Source organism: Aythya ferina, assembly GCF_964211825.1.
Source record: "Aythya ferina genome assembly, contig: HAP1_SCAFFOLD_97, whole genome shotgun sequence".
NCBI classification, from domain to species: Eukaryota; Metazoa; Chordata; class Aves; order Anseriformes; family Anatidae; genus Aythya; species Aythya ferina.
This window is the reverse complement of record NW_028181421.1, coordinates 163,510-177,551: the sequence shown is the minus strand read 5'-3', so window position 1 is coordinate 177,551 and position 14,042 is coordinate 163,510. Positions and strand designations below refer to the sequence as shown.

Genomic DNA, 14,042 nt, shown 5'->3' with positions numbered 1-14,042 from the left:
CTGGTTGGTGACCTACTACGGCACTTAGATGTGCACAAGTCGATGGGGCCAGATGGGATCCACCCAAGGGTACTGAGGGAACTGGCAGAGGAGCTGGCCAAGCCACTGTCCATCATTTATCAACAGTCCTGGCTATCGGGGGAGGTCCCAATCGACTGGCGGCTAGCAAACGTGACGCCCATCTACAAGAAGGGCCGGAGGGCAGACCCAGGAAACTACAGGCCTGTCAGTTTGACCTCAGTGCCAGGAAAGCTCATGGAGCAGATCCTCCTGAGAGTCATCATGCAGCACTTGAAGGGGAAGCAGGCGATCAGGCCCAGTCAGCATGGCTTTATGAAAGGCAGGTCATGCCTGACGAACCTGATCTCCTTCTATGACAGAGTGACGCGCTGGGTGGATGAGGGAAAGGCTGTGGATGTGGTCTACCTTGACTTCAGCAAGGCTTTTGACACCGTCTCCCACAGCATTCTCCTCAAGAAACTGGCTGCTCTTGGCTTGGACTGGCGCACGCTTCGTTGGGTTAGAAACTGGCTGGATAGTCGGGCCCAAAGAGTCGTGGTGAATGGAGCCAAGTCCAGTTGGAGGCCAGTCACTAGTGGCGTCCCCCAGGGCTCGGTGCTGGGGCCGGTCCTCTTTAATATCTTCATCGATGATCTGGACGAGGGCATCGAGTGCACCCTCAGTAAGTTCGCAGATGACACCAAGTTAGGTGCGTGTGTCGATCTGCTTGAGGGTAGGAAAGCTCTGCAGGAGGATCTGGATAGGCTGCACCGATGGGCTGAGGTCAACTGCATGAAGTTCAACAAGGCCAAGTGCCGGGTCCTGCACCTGGGGCGCAATAACCCCAAGCAGAGCTACAGGCTGGGAGAGGAATGGTTGGAAAGCTGCCAGGCAGAGAAGGACCTGGGAGTGATGGTGGACAGTCGGCTGAATATGAGCCAGCAGTGTGCTCAGGTGGCCAAGAAGGCCAACGGCATCCTGGCTTGTATTAGGAACAGCGTGACCAGCAGGGCTAGGGAGGTGATCGTCCCCCTGTACTCAGCTCTGGTGAGGCCGCACCTCGAGTACTGTGTTCAGTTTTGGGCCCCTCGCTACAAGAAGGACATCGAGGTGCTTGAGCGGGTGCAGAGAAGGGCGACGAAGCTGGTGAGGGGCCTGGAGAACAAGTCCTACGAGGAGCGGCTGAGGGAGCTGGGCTTGTTCAGCCTGGAGAAGAGGAGGCTCAGGGGCGACCTTATCGCTCTTTTTAGGTACCTCAAGGGAGGCTGTAGCGAGGTGGGGGTTGGCCTGTTCTCCCACGTGCCTGGTGACAGGACGAGGGGGAATGGGTTTAAGTTGAGCCAGGGGAGTTTTAGGCTAGATGTTAGGAAGAACTTCTTCACTGAAAGGGTTGTGAGGCACTGGAACAGGCTGCCCAGGGAAGTGGTGGAGTCACCATCCTTGGAAGTCTTCAAAAGACGTTTAGATGTAGAGCTTAGGGATATGGTTTAGTGGAGGGCTGTTAGCGTTAGGTTGGAGGTTGGACTCGATGACCTTGAGGTCTCTTCCAACCTAGAAAATTCTGTGATTCTGTGATCTTCTCCACTGTCACAGTCTTTTTCACCATCACATTTCCATGACACTGTTCTCATATGACACAGCTCAGCACTTTCATCAGACCCATCTTCACAATCCAGATCCCCATCACACTGCCATCTGTTTGGCACACACTGACCACCGTTGCACACAAAGTCAGATTCAGCACACATCTTCTTCACACATCTTCTTCACACAAACACTCTCATCACTGCCATCTGAGCAGTCTTCACATTTTACTCTAGCACCGTCGGCAGCAGTGCACAGTCAGGCGAAGGCGAGCAGCAGGCAGAGCGCCTTGCCTCGCACCATCACCTGTGTCACTTATACTACTCCTATTACCCATGCTGTTAGTGTCAGTGGCATCCTCCTTTTCTTTTTGCCACTGACCATTCACCACAAATGGATGAGACACATGATTACTAGTTAGGAAAGAGAGTGTAACGTCTGCTATATGGCTGCAGGCAGTGCCAGCTGCAACCTTAGGTTTGTGAAAGAGCCTGCTGGTGGTCATTTGGCAGTGTAATCTGCGTCTCTGCACTCCTGCCCTGCAATAGAGCTTAGTCGTCATTAGTAACAGTTATAACACCGATCTGGAGACTAATAGTCTTTTTTGCATTGCAAGATAAACCTTTTATAAAAAGAATGCTAGAGTGAAGCAGCACAGCCGCTGCTGCCGCTGCCTCCATGGTTACGTCAGACAGGCTGCAGGGTCCTGATGTCCGCCCCTCTGCTCTGTGCCGACTGGCCACACGGTGAGGGTCGGCTACCGGTGTCCACTGATGCCTCTGGTCTCCCGTAGCAACTCGATCTTGGATGTCCCGCAATTACTTCAATTCCCCGTGTTTTCCGGCTTCTGTCCGGTCTATTCTGTGTCTCTCAGAGCCGTCCGTGGCTCTGCAGCGTCTCTCAGGGCTCTCTCCGTCCAGTGGTAGTCCCTCCGTAGTGTCTCGGGTCTCCCAGCGCCACTCCAGTCTCTCGGCACAGCTCCGGTCTCTCGGCCTGTTCAGGTCTCAGCGAGTCCAGGTCTCGGCCTGTGCAGGCCTCATATGTTGCAGAAAGCATGTCATATCATGCTCCTGCCTTTTTCTTGTCACAGTCAAAACATTTAAGAGCAAAAATAGGATACACAAGATACACAAGATACACTGGGCACCACCACTCAAAACTTGGATAAAACAGCACTTCTTTTCAGTCTGTCAAGCACTTCGTTCGTCTCTGCCCACTCCCCTTGTGGAGAGTACGGAACAACGGATCGGAACTCTGCACTCGCTTTGCAGCAACGCTGCGTCTCACTCACACAGCACAATCGCACACGGAGGCCTCCAGCACATCTCATTCATACCACAGGAATATAATTTAGAATGATAACCAACCAAACAAGTATTGTCTCTGACTGTGTTCTTCGTGAAGTGACTTGTAACACTTTGTTTCAAACCCTTACATTTACACAAATACTTTCAACACAAAATACATACAATATGCAAATATTACAATATACAAAATGTCAACACAAAATACATACATAAAAACACATACAATTATTAACACTCCAGTTAGTATCCCTCCAGCAGCTGAAAACATACCGTTTGTCTGCAGTTTCAGGAGATCTTTGCTCCTGCGGTGAGCAGCTGAGAGTGGAGTCCCCTCCGAGCAAAAACGCTCAGGGTGCACCTAGGGGCGTCCACGCTGCAGCCGATCCCGCAGCCGAGCAGAGTGTCTCCTGCCTGGCTCACCAAAATGACTCACAGAAAGCTGACTCCACAATCAGTAAGATTGTAAAGTAGGTATGTTTACTCAGTTCCATGCAGCACGGGGCGGGTAGTCCCACCAAAGTCGTGCACGCCTAACGTGGCAAATTGCTCTAGTAAAGAGTTACATATACATGAACATTCCTATACATATACATATTCCTAAGCTGTCCCTTTGTGAGCAGTCCTCCTTATCTCAGACCCCTTGATTAAAGTCCGAACCATGAGGTTGTTTTTGATCTGGTTCTCGGGGTCCGAGAGGCTCCTGTTATCTGGTGGTATAAGTGCAGCACAGGCACAAATGTAGCACATATTCATTCTTAATCAATTGCTCTCAAATTTCTAATTCCAATGTTTCAGCTTGCTCTTTTCTGGATCCATGGGTATTCTACTATTAATGTTCAAAGCCTGACAGACCCCGTCCTCCGTGGATCAAAATACATGGGGTCTTAAGAGTTCTTTTGGTCATTCTATCATATAATACAGGATCATTTTTAATTTACTCTTTAATTTTCTGGGGCCCCTATTGTTCCAATTTCTAATCATTATTCGTAATGGACTTTTTGGTCATATAACTGGTAATTTGCTCCCTTTCTGGCCCTTGGTCTTCGATTTTATCTGACCCATCCGGGAATTTTACTAGTGGCAATTCCCACAGTCCTTGGTTGCCCCTAGTGAGAGTGTCTTGCAGGGGGTTTAGGACCTATCACCCACCCACGTATCCCTCTCTTCACCAGCCCAGCACCCCCGACAGGAGATTAGAACTGGTGAGAAAACAAAAAGACCTCCACACGGACTTTAGAAGTCTCAGTTACACTCTCACACACAAACACTAGCAACCGCACCTTTACCCAACCGGACGGTATCTTACGAATCAGTCGTATTCATCCAGAATCCAACTGGACGGTATCCACAAGCATCTCTGCTGTCTTCGTCTGGGATCGAACCAGACGGTATCCACAAACGACTGTCGTCTTCATCCGGTTCGATTCCGGACACCGGAATCCAACCGAACGGTATCCAAACGACCTTGTCGTCTTCGTCCGGATCTTCGCGCGCAGAATTACAGGCAAAAAACAGCCAGCAAGGGAGCTCAAAAAAAAACCAAAACAAATTCTTTGCTTACCTTTATTCAGGTTCAGGATGGCATTAGTCCCGATCTGACTCAAAGAGGAGCCACCAAATGGTGGGGCGCCTCTCCTAGATTAAATCAGAATTCAGGAACTATAGCCATCCCGGACGAGCCCCAAAATTGTTATAAATGGCTCAGGATTCAAATTAGGATTAAATAAAAAAATAGGATTTATTGAAAGAATATAAAGGAATAGAGGTAAGCAAACAGCGCTGGGTGCACCGGGAGTCTCCGCTCCACCAGGACGCACACCAGTTACATCAAGCAGCTGATTTTTATGCTCCTAGACTAATACATATTCATTACTACTTCTAAAAAAAATAGATTATTAAAATTAGCTTCCGGGGTGCAGTCCCTCCTACTGGAGCATGCGCAGTCTCCTCTGGGGTCTCTTCTGGGGGTCTCTAGGGGTCTTTCATGCTGAAGGCTCGTAGTCTTCCTCTCCCCCTTTGTACTTACTTGGCACCATACCAAGTTTATAGAACATTCTCTTCAAGACTTGTCTCCCAGCCGTCCTTCAGCTTCTTTTTCCTTCCTCTTAATCTCTCGGCCCCCCTAACCAGATACCAAAGATCCGCATAGTATCCCATAACAGTCACTAGTTGTTATCAGTTGTTCTGAAACTCCCAGACATCAAACACAAACAGCTTCACGAGTAATTAAAACATTCTTCCCCAGCCATTCACAGACACATCTATAGCAGTGTTAGAAATAGAAGTCCGGAATAACAAAAGCAAACAGGTTCATAAATTTAAGGAGTGATAAATTGACTAGAATGAGGGGGAGACTGGGACACACTGCAGCTGAGGTTCAAGAATTAAATTGCCAGTGCAGGGCCCAGAGGCAGACAGGATTCAAACAGAATTGTTCTTTATGGACACGAATTGTTAAAACATTCCTCACACCCTTATCATAAGCCATACAACAACACTTACATGTACACTTACGCTTGCACTTACCCTACATTACTCGTACAATTACTCGTACAATTACCCTTAACCTTACTATTAAGCTAACCCTAAACCTTACCCTTATCCTAACACTTACCCTTATCCTAAACCTTACCCTTTTTGCTACACTTACCCTTTGCCTAATTCTAAACCTTACCCTAACCCTCACCCTTACCCTTACCATTATACTTACTTTTACCCTTGACCTAAACCTTACCCCAACCCTTACCCTGACCCTTACATTAACCCTAACCCTTACCCTAACCCTAACTCTAATCCTAACCCTTAACCTAAACCTTACACTTAATCTTACCTTTAACCTTACCCTTAAACTAATACATACCCTTACCTTTCCCTCACCATAACCCTAAAATTAACCGTAACCATTACCTGAACACTTATCCTTACCTAACCCTAACCCTTACTCTAACTTTTACCCGGACCCGGACCCTTAGACTTCCCCTTCCCCTTCCCCTTACTCTTCCCCTTACCCTAACCCTTACCCTTACACTTACGGTTACCATTTACCTTACCCTTACCCTAACACTTAACCTTAACCTAACCCTAACCCTAAACCTTACCTGAACCCTTACCCTGACCCTTACATTAACCCTAACCCTAAAACTTAACCTTAACCTTACCCTTAACCTTAACCTAATACTTACCCTTACTTTTCCCTCACCCTAACCCTAAAATTAACCCTAACCATTACCCTTACCCTAACCCTTACTCTAACCCTTACCCTTACCATAACCCATACTCTAACACATACTTCTACCCGTACCCGTACCCTTACCGTAACCCTTACCCTTACCGTTACCGTTACCCTTACCCTTACCGTTACCCTTACCCTTACCGTTACCCTTAACATTACCCTTAACCTAACCCTAAACCTTACCCTTATCCTAACACTTACCCTTATCCTAAACCTTACCCTTTCTGCTACACTTACCCTTAGCCTAAATCTAAACCTTACACTTACCCTTAGCCTAACCCTCGCCCTTACCGTTACCCATACCCTTATTCTTACCCTTACCCTAACCCTTACCTTTACACTTACGGTTACCATTAACCTTACCCTTACCCTAACACTTATCCTGAACCTAACCCTTACCCTAAACCTTACCCCAACCCTTACCCTGACCCTTACATTAACCCTAACCCTTACCCTAAACCTTACCCTTACTCTTAACCTTAACCTTACCCTTAACATTCACCTAATACTTACGCATACGTTTTCCTGAGTTTAACCCTAAAACTAACCCTAACCATTACCCTAACACTTAACCTTACCCTAACCCTAACCCTAACCCTTACTCTAACCCTTACCCTGACCTGTACCCGTACACTTACCCTTACCCTTATACTTACCCTAATTCTTACCCATACCATAACCCATACCCTAACACATATTTGTACCCTTAACCTTACCGTTACCCTTAACCTTACCCTTACCCTTACTCTATCCGTTACCCTTACGCTTACCCTTAACATAAACCTTACCCTTGACCTTACCCTTACCATAAGCCATACAACAACACTTACATGTACACTTACGCTTGCACTTACCCTACATTACTCGTACAATTACTCGTACAATTACCCTTAACCTTACTATTAAGCTAACCCTAAACCTTACCCTTATCCTAACACTTACCCTTATCCTAAACCTTACCCTTTCTGCTACACTTACCCTTTGCCTAATTCTAAACCTTACCCGAACCCTCACCCTTACCTAAATCTAACTAAAATCTAACCATTACCCTAACCCCTCACCCTCAGAATATACATATTTTTACCCTTTACCTAAACCTTTACCCCAACCGTTACCTTGACCCTTACATTAACCCTAATCCTTACACTAAACCTTACACTTACTCTTAACCTTAATCTTAGCTGTAACCTAATACTTACTCTTACGTTTCCCTCACCCTAAACCTAAAATTAGCCTAACCATTACCCTAACACTTACCCTTACTTTAACCCTTACCCTGAACTTAAGTGTAAGTGTTAGGATAACGTTAACCTTAAGGGTGACCCTTAAGCTTATCCTTAATGTTTATGGTTAGGTTAAGGGTAATTGTACGAGTAATTACTAGGATAAGTGTAAGCGTAAGTATACATGTAAGTGTTGATGTATGGCTTATGGTAAGGGTAAGGTAAAGGGTAAGGTTTATGTTAAGGGAAAGTGTAAGAGTTACGGATAGAATAAGGGTAAGTGTAACGGTTAAGTGTTAGGGTAATGGTTAGGGTTAATTTTAGGATTAGGGTGAGAAAAATATAAGGTTAAGTACTAGCTTAAGGTTAAGGGTAAGGTTAAGGTTAAGAGTAAGTGTAAGGTTTAGGTTAAGGGTTATGGTTAATGTAAGGTTCAGGGAAAGGTTTGGGGTAAGGTTTAGGGTTAGGTTCAGCTTAAGGGTAAGGGTTGGGGTAAGGTTAAGGGTATGGATAAGGATAAGTGTAAGGGATAGGGTAAGGGTAAGGGTTAGCGTAAGGGTAAGATTAATGGTAAGGTTTATGCTAAGGGTAAGCGTAAGGGTAACAGATAGAGTAAGGGTAAGGGTAACGGTAAGGTTAAGGGTACAAATATGTGTTAGGGTATGGGTTATGGTATGGGTAAGAGTTAGGGTAATGTAAGGGTAAGGGTGAGTGTAAGGGTATAGGTCAGGGTGAGGGTTAGAGTAAGGGTTAGGGTTAGGGTAAGGGTAAGTGTTAGAATAATGGTTAGGGTTAATTTTAGGGTTAGGGTGAGGGAAACGTAAGGGTTAGTATTGGGTTAAGGTAAGGGTAAGTGTAAGGTTTAGATTTAGGCTAATGGTAAATGTAGCAGAAAGGGTAAGGTTTACGATAAGGGTAAGTGTTAGGGTAAGGGTAAGGTTTAGGGTAACATAAAGGGTAAGGATTACGGTAAGGGTAAGGGTACGGGTAGAATTTGTTAGAATATGGCTTATGGTAAGGGTAAGGTTTAGGGTAAGAGTAAGGGTAAGTGTATGTGTAAGGGTACGGGTCATTGTAAGGGTTAGAGTAAGGGTTAGGGTAAGGGTAGGTGTTAGGGTAATGGTTAGGGTTAATTTTAGGGTTAGGGTGAGGGAAACGGAAGGGTAAGTATTAGGTTAAGGTTAAGGGTAAGGTTAAGGTTAAGAGTAAGTTTTAGGGTAAGGGTAAGGGTTAATGTAAGGGTCAGAGTAAGGGTTAAGGTAAGGTTTAGGGTTAGAGTTAGGTTAAGGTTAAGTTTTAGGGTAAGGGTAAGTTATATGTATAAGGATAAGTGTAAGGGTAAGTGTTAGGGTAAGTGTAAGGATAAGGATAAGTGTACAAGTCAGGGTAAGGTTTAGAGTTAGGATTAGGGTTTTGGTTAGGGTAAGGGTAAGTGTTAGGGTAATGGTTAGGGTTAATTTTAGGTGTAGGGTGACGGATAAGAAAGGGTAAGTAGTAGGTTAAGGTTAAGCGTAAGGTTAAGGTTAAGAGTAAGTGTAAGTTTTAGGGTACGGTTTAGGGTTAATGTAAGGGTCAGGGTAAGTGTTTGGGTAAGATTTAGGGTTAGGGTAAGAGTAAGTATATGGGTAATGGTAAGGGTAAGTGTTAGGGTTAGGGTAAGTGTAAGGTTTAGATTTAGGCTAAGGGTAAGTGTAGCAGAAAGGGTAAGGGTTACGGTAAGTGTAAGTGTAAGGATAAGGTTAAGGTTTAGGCTTACGTTAAGGGTAAGGGTAATGCTTTGGTAAGGGTAAGAGTAAGGGTAAAGGTAAGGGTTACGGTAAGGGTAAGGGTACTGGTAGAAGTATGTGTTAGAGTACGGCTTATGGTAAGGGTACAAGTAGCTCCCCCCCAGAGACAGGACCCAAAGGTGTACAACCAGTTCCCAACACCCCTGAGACACAGGCCCCAACCCCCCCCCCAGACACAGCGACCCAAATTCTACAAGCAGCTCCCAACCCTCCCCCCCCGCCCCGAGGGAGGCCCCCAAGCCCCCCACAAACACAGGCCCCTACAGTGTACAGGCAGCTCCCAGCCACCCCCAGATGCTGGCCCCAAAGTTGTACAAACAGCTCCCAGCCACCCTGCAGAAACCCTGCAGCCACCATGCTCGCCTGAGCAGAGCCTTCCAAGAATTGTGGGCAGGGGTCTTTGGGACGTGGGCAGGGGTCTTTGGGAGGAAGACCCCGAGTCTTCCTCACAGTGTACTTTTCACCTTTGGTCAGGAATCTGCTGAATTGGCATGTTTCTTAATTGCAAGAGCTGGTTGTTGCCAATTCTTCCGTTTGTTGTATCTTTATAATGAATTCCAATGTCCAGTTTTGAGATTTATAGTCCTTACGTTTGTTTCTCTGTCCGTCTGCCGCTTCCTTATCATGAGTTTCAGTGTCTTGTTTTGAGATATACAGTCCATGTCTGGGGATTGTCCTTGCCTCCCCAGTGCCTCCCCAATACCTCCTTAATCACCTCCTCCCTCAACCCAGGCTCCAACAGTGTACAAGTAGCTCCCAACCAACCCTCCCCTTCCCCCCCGCCCCCCGACACAGGCTCCAAAGGAATACAAAGAGCTCCCACCCCTCCCCCAGATGCTGGTCTCAACCCCACCCCCGCCCCCAGAAGCAGGCCCCAAAGGTGTAGAGTCAGCTCCCAACCCCCTCAATGCTGGCCCCTAGGGTCTACAAGCAGCTCCCCGCTTGCCCCCAGATACCGGCCCCCAGACACAGACCCCAAAAGCCTAATCACAGGTCCTGAACTCTAGAGGCAGGCTCCAAAACCCAGGACAAAGCCCCACTGGTTCGAGACAGGGCCCAAATCCCAGACACAGGCCCCAAACGCTAAACATATGCCAAAAAAAGTATTAGTGCTGGTGCCAAATGTTACAGACAGGCCCAAAAGCCCAAGATGCTCAAGGCTGAGACGTAACTTGGCTTTCTGAATTACTGGAAAGCAGCTTTCATTCTCAGAAAATTGTGTGCAGGCTGATTAAGGAGGTACTGGGGAGGCAAGGACAATCCCCAGACAAGGACTGTATATCTCAAAACAAGACACTGGAACTCATGATAAGGAAGCGGCAGGCGGACAGAGAAACGAATGTAAGGACTATAACTCTCGAAACTGGACATTGGAATTCATTATAAAGATACAACAAACGGGAGAATTGGCAACCACCAGCTCTTGCAATTAAGAAACATGCCAATTCAGCAGATTCCTGACCAAAGGTGAAAAGTACACTGTGAGGAAGACTCGGGGTCTTCCTCCCAAAGACCCCTGCCCACGTCCCAAAGACCCCTGCCCACAATTCTCGGAAGGCTCTGCGCAGGCGCAAGGTGCCAAAAGGCTAATTAGCATGAGAAGCGAGGGAAGGCGGGGATAGGTAATGCATATGTATAGGTGCTTGTAGAATATTGATAGATTGATTGTATAAATTCAAGACTGCTTTCTGCTTTGGGTATGCACGATAGGTGGAGAGATCCCCCGTGCATCCAGCACTGCAATAAAGAATATGCCACTTAAAGGAATTTCGGCTTCGATCTTTGAATCAATTTGGCGACCCAGATGGGACAACCTCTCTGCCGGACTACAGGACCTGCTGGGAACAGGACTCCCTAGGGTACCCCCGGGATTTCCCGGAGGGACTCCTCGACTCACCGGATCACTGCGGAGGCAGACAAGGACCCCATCATTGTAAGTGAGTATATTCTTTATTCTGGTTTGGTTTTCTGGTAGACCGGTCATCTGGAACTGTCTGTAAGTCAGAAGGTGATCTTCTGCGAGGCAGTGTTTGGTATATACTTTGTGGTTATCACCATAAGTACATGTTTGGGGACCTTAAGGAAGGAGCTCGCTTTAAGGTCCATCTGGAATTGTGTTGTCTATTTCGGTTTTCTGACTCATGGAGTATGGTATTTAACTCTGGTTATTGTTACTGCGATTTTGGCTATTTTCCTGGTGGTAATAGTAGGTTCGTGGCATTGTTATAAGAAAGATATCGTTACGGTGTTACACAGTTCGGTTTTCTGACTTATCGCATGTGGAATTTGACTCTGACTATTGTTACTGTGATTTTGGCAATATTGCTGGTAATAGTAGTTTTGTGACATCGCTACTGAAAGATATTGCGTGCCCGTATTTTTGTGAGTGATACGTTTTGTGATACGCTTTTGTAAGTAACATGTGTATTCTGAAAGTGTAAACTGGAAACTGGGGGGCAAACAAGCAGTGAAATTTTAAAGAAAAGTGTGTTAGGATGTGTTTTAAGTCACTGGAAGGATATTGGAGGATCTGCCGGTGGAAGTGTGAACAGGAAAACATTGATAAAATATCGTAATCAGTGGTGGCCGCTTTATAAGCTGGAATGTGGAGAAAAGTGGCCCCTAAATGGAACTTTAAACTAAAATATTTTGCTACAGTTAATGTTGTTTTTTGAGAAGCAGAACAGGAGGAAATGTTGTATACTGATGTTTCAGCATCTTGGTGGGAAAAGGTAGGGAATTAAGTTGGCCCCTGACTGAACCTTTGATGTTGGCATTAGAGAAGTACAGGCTGGAGAAAGATAAAGGAAGTGTTAAAAGGGTTGTTGAAAGTGTTAAAGGTGTTTGAAGTTGAATGAGCAGGGAAAGAGGATGTAGGAATGTTAATAGTTCTGCCTCTGCCCGAGGCAGAGATCTTAAAATCATGGGTGTTAGCCCTTTAGGGCAAAGGGACCATGATCGGTCCGAGAGAGTTGTCACAGAAACAGAAAAGAGGTCAACTCTTAAAACAACCTGAGTTCATGTGCGAGCTCAGATTGCTGATGGGACCGTTCAGGGAACTGTGGACAATTGCATTCCCCGACCGACCCCCACTAAGACCCGAATCATCCTGAAAATTATGAACGGTTAAGTAAATACTAAAACCTGGATGAATTGGGAATTGAGAATATGCTTCCAACAAGGTCTAAAAGAAAGCCCTATGGAATTTTTGGACCAACTCTGAAATGTAATGAAAATAAATAAATAAATAAATAAATAAAACGAAACGGTTTGGACCTGGCTTTGGAGGACAAATTGACTAGCCTTTTCCTAGGGTAATCAACCCCTGATTTCAACAGGAATAACGGGGACCTGGGGAATCTACCCTAGCGGATCCTCCACTGGTTATAATGAAGCTAGGGGAGGAATGGAAGTGAAATTTCTTATTGCTATGGGGCAACGTATTCAGTTCTAAATCAAGCATTAATGCCTTCACAGAATTATTATGTTAGGGTAAAAGGTATGTCGTGGTTTAACCCGGCCGGCAGCTAAACACCACGCAGCTGTTCGCTCACCCTCCCCCTCCCCCCTCCCCCATCCAGCGCTGCAATAAAGAATATACCACTTAAAGGAATTTTGGCTTCGATCTTTGAATCAAGGCTAGATAGGATGGGGCTTCAGGCACCTCTTCACCTGAGGAAACACACTGCCATCAGGCACCGCTGTGCCAGACAAGCTTGTTCTGCTAGAACACCCTACTCAGATGCACTGTGGCATTCAAGTGAACTGCTTTCATGCAAATATAAGGACTGATGTTACAACCCACCTTGCCTGTGGCACCTGATGAACAGAAGAGTAAGCCACCGCAGCGCTTCAAAACCATCCCTGCACGTGCTGCTCCTTGTCGCTCTCTGGCCTTATCTCATATCCTTATCCACTTCTGTGGAGAGCCTGCCACGGCACCTGCAAAGCAAGACGGACACCTTTCATAGTCACCTTGTGCTACTTGGTCGTTCTGCTCCAACCCAGCTCATGACCAGCCCCTCTTCTTACACAGCTCTTCAGAGTGCAGTTTGCTCCTTTGAGCCTGTGCGAGACACCTGTGAAAGAAAAAGAAACGCATAGGCCGATGCAGCATCCAAAGACACAGCACAACTAGGTAAGTTACTCTCATCTGCTCCCTTACCTCTGCCGCTTACCAGCCCCCGAGGCAGATGCTTCAATCTACCCTCTTCAAACAGCTACAACACCTCTAAAAGACAAAGAGGGGATGCCTAGAGGAACAGTGAGACCTACAACACAACAACTGCTACATCTGTTCCTCACTCACCTTGCCAGAGGCAGCTCTGCGTGTGACATCCCAGGTTGTACACTGCGTTACCTAACCCTTACCGTAACCCTTACCCTAACCCTTCTCACCCTTACCATTACCCAAATCCTTACCTTTACTTTTTCCTTACCCTTACTCTTTCCTTTAAACATAACCTTACCCTTACCCTAATCCTTCCCCTTAACCTAACCCTAACCCTAAACATTACCCCAACCCTTACCCTGACCCTTACATTAACCCTAACCCTTACCCTAAACCTTACACTTACTCTTAACATTAACCTTACACTTAACCTTTAGCTAATACTTAACCTTACGTTTTTCTCACCCTAACCCTATAATTAACCATAACCATTACCCTAACACTTAACCTTACCCTTACAATAAGCCATACAACAACACTTAAATGTACACTTACGCTTACAGTTACCCTAGGAATTACTCGTTCAATTACTCCTACCCTTACCCTTACACTTACCCTTACCCTTACCCTTCTGCATACCATTACCCTTACCCTAAACCTTACACTTACCCTTATCCTTACCCTAACCCTAACCCTCACCCTTACCATTAACCATACCCTTACTCTTCTCCTTACCCT

General features: G+C 46.1%; 2 long non-coding RNA genes across 2 annotated transcripts in view; both read right to left on the bottom strand.

Moving 5' to 3' along the window:
- The window catches only part of LOC311428592, a 64,904-nt gene extending 51,540 nt beyond the window's left edge, over positions 1-13,364 (bottom strand). The window contains exons 1-3 of the long non-coding RNA XR_014687780.1: positions 13,299-13,364; positions 13,166-13,212; positions 12,939-13,075 (exon numbers count right to left, since the gene is read on the bottom strand). This is a non-coding gene — a long non-coding RNA (uncharacterized lncRNA). The remainder of the gene's footprint in view (positions 1-12,938; positions 13,076-13,165; positions 13,213-13,298) is intronic.
- LOC311428598 lies at positions 2,960-5,004 on the bottom strand. The gene is made up of 2 exons (XR_014687788.1): positions 4,918-5,004; positions 2,960-4,418 (listed from the first exon to the last, which is right to left on the bottom strand). It is a non-coding gene; the product is annotated as an uncharacterized lncRNA (long non-coding RNA).
- Positions 13,365-14,042: the final 678 nt, after the last annotated feature.